We start from the raw sequence: 3,262 nt of genomic DNA, 5'->3' as shown, positions 1-3,262 counted from the left end.
TTTTTAAAGATTGCTACAACAGCTAGTGCTTTAATAGATGTTTGATATATGTTATTACTGAACACAAGTGGATTTATTAATTTTGATTGAACTAATGCTGCTAAAATAAAATTGTGTGAAATTTTGTATGAATGAAGTTTTCAAGAGTAGGGAGAGAAGAATGATGTGATGAGATGAAGAATGGACAAAAGATCAATCTTGGCCCCAAGAAATATTTAAGAGGTACAAGCGTCAAAGCTTGGGGATGCCTTAGGCATACCCTCTTTATCAACAAAGCAACATGTCATCTCTCTATGCGCTATATTTTTATTGCTTCATACGCTATGTGTTGTTCTTGGAGCGTCTTTTTTTTGTTTTTGTTTTTGTTTTGTTTTGGTTTTCTGTAGCATATGGTTGTATCCTAACATTCTTGTGTGGGAGAGAGACACGCTCCATTTTAATTGCATAGAACGCTCTAGTTTTCACTGTTATTATTCTGCGAGTGTTCTAGTTTGCTAGTACTGCGATTAGCTCTTGTTCTTTCACTCTTATTTTGTTCAGAGCTTGTTAGTTTGCTTTATTTATGTATGATTAGCTCTCTCGTCAATATTTTATTTCATCTCTGAGAGCTATTTAAAATAAGTTGATTGATGTTGGAGACGAGTAAAATGTTTCATGGCTATAGTGATGCAAAAGGAAGCTTATCTAGCCTGTGACATAGACTTTGGCATGTCATGTTGGATGTTATTCTTGACACATGCTTAGTATTTATTGTTGTAGCATGACTTGTTTCAAATATCTGAGAGTGCATAATGTGTCATTGAAAGAATAATGTGTTGTTTTCATCATAAAAGCATAATATCGTGGTATTCTCCTTTGATGCTTTATTGGGTTGACTTGGCACATGCTTATACTATGTTATGACTATAACTAGTAAACTAAAGCCTCTATGATCATTTAGTTTTTGACTTGTAATATCACTTAATGCTTTGATTGATAATGTGTTGTTGTTATGCATGATTATGGCCATTACTGCTCTCTTAGTTGGTCGCCCAGTCTTTTGCTAGCCTTCGCCTGTGCTGAGTATGAACTCTACTCGTGCATCCAACCAGCATAAACTAAAGTTTTCCAATTGTGTCCACCATATCTACCTAGTAGCATTATTGCTATTCCAAGTAATTCATCATGTTTTTATTTATCTTCCAAATTAAATTTTGGCATGAGAAAACTAGTCAGTAAAGCTCTCACGAACTTGATGACACATTTACTTTCTTGCACTTAATAAACTTGATCATTGTGTTTATATTATGAAGTTTATATGTTTTCAAATTGTGAGTTGTGAGTTAGTATAACCATGCTTTCATGGGGAACACTTTCGACATTGCACTTATATTTAATTGATGTCATGTTCTTTTGTTTATGGATGCCCAGCGGTGCGAAATAAAATGAAAACTTATAAGTCCATGGAGTTTGTATATGAGTTAGAGAAACGCCTGGGCCGCTAATCTAAGCCATGCATCATTCATGGTGGAAATTTACAGCTAAGCCATAGTGAGCATTCTATGAAGCATTTGCAATAAAAAGCTATACTCATAGTAAATAAAAAATTGCTGAGATGCTCATTGTCTGTTTGTCTTGTCATTTTGGCATGGGATTGCTCCTGCAAGAGTACTTCCATATCATCGGGCAAGAGGGTACCCCGTTGGCGGTTCTTGATGATACATGTATACTTACAATGACAAGAACTTATTTGGGATCTAAGTTGAGTAGTATGAGGTTTAGGTACTCGCATTCAAGGGGCATGAGATTTTCAACTTGTGATTTGCAAGCATATAGCTCATTTTTGTTTCACATTAACTCTAACCATTGAAGATGCTTATGATAGGGGCAACGAGATCTCAAAGCTAATAAGTACCATACTTTTTGGAAGGTTGATAAAACTTGTTTATCTTGCTTACTCTGCAAAGAGTCTTTCTTTTACTATTATGTTGAGTCTCCATCTTCTACTTTATGCACCAATTAAGAGAGCATAGTTGTCATTCTTAGTGCAAAGTGCATAGTCCCAACATTATTATTGATTGATTCATGATTTTGCTATTGCTTGCTCTCAAATTACTTGTATCTAGTCACCTGATACGTCTCCAATGTATCTATAATTTCTGATGTTTCATGCTTGTTTTATGTATCATTGTCACATGTTTTATATGCATTATATATCATCATTATACATTTTCTGGGACTAACCTATTAACAAGATGCCACAGTGCCGGTTCTCGTTTTCTGCTGTTTTTGGTTCCAGAAAAGCTATTCGGGCAATATTCTCGGAATTCGACGAAACAAAAGCCAAACCTCCTATTTTTCCGAGGGACACACGGAGCCAGAAGGGCAAGCCCGGGGGAGGCCCACGGCCTCCTCCCCATAGGGCGGTGCGGCTAGGCCCCCAGGCGCGTGATGTCTACGCACGCTTCTATTCCTGTAGACAGTGTTGGGCCTCCAAGAGCAGAGGTTTGTAGAACAGCAGCAAGTTTCCCTTAAGTGAATCACCCAAGGTTTATCGAACTCAGGGAGGTAGAGGTCAAAGATATCCCTCTCAAGCAACCCCGCAATTACGATACAAGAAGTCTCTTGTGTCCCCAACACACCTAATACACTTGTCAGATGTATAGGTGCACTAGTTCGACGAAGAGATAGTAAAATGCAAGTGATATGGATGAATATGAGTGGTAATAACAATCTGAAATAAATATGGCAGCAAGTAAACATGCAGTAGAACTTGTTGGAAACGGTGTTTCAATGCTTAGAAACAAGGCGTAGGGATCATACTTTCACTAGTGGACACTCTCAACATTGATCACACAACTGAATAAATAAATGCTACACTCTCTTGTTGGATAACAAACACCATTCATTCTGTAGGGCTACAAAAGCACACCTCAAGCCGGAGTTAACAAGCTCCACAACTTCATAAAGGATACACATACGATGCGCACACCGTCACCGTCACACCGTGGAGAGTGAATCCGGAGTTCATATTAAAGTAACCTCTAGAGTGTATAATAGTGCTACTCTGGATAACTCTCCTAATGGAATCACTAATCGTGTAGTGGCTACAAAAGCTCCGCTAAGAGTTCATCAAGTACTTGACAAACACCACTCATAGGGATATCCACGTCAAATCATAAATCCAAGATAGTATATTTATCATAGTGATAGTGAACTTCATAATCTACAAGAGATCACAATCATAACCTACGCCAAGTACTACATGATGCACACACTGTCC

Source organism: Lolium rigidum, chromosome 7, assembly GCF_022539505.1.
Source record: "Lolium rigidum isolate FL_2022 chromosome 7, APGP_CSIRO_Lrig_0.1, whole genome shotgun sequence".
NCBI lineage: Eukaryota > Viridiplantae > Streptophyta > Magnoliopsida > Poales > Poaceae > Lolium > Lolium rigidum.
Note: the sequence above shows the minus strand (reverse complement) of the source record.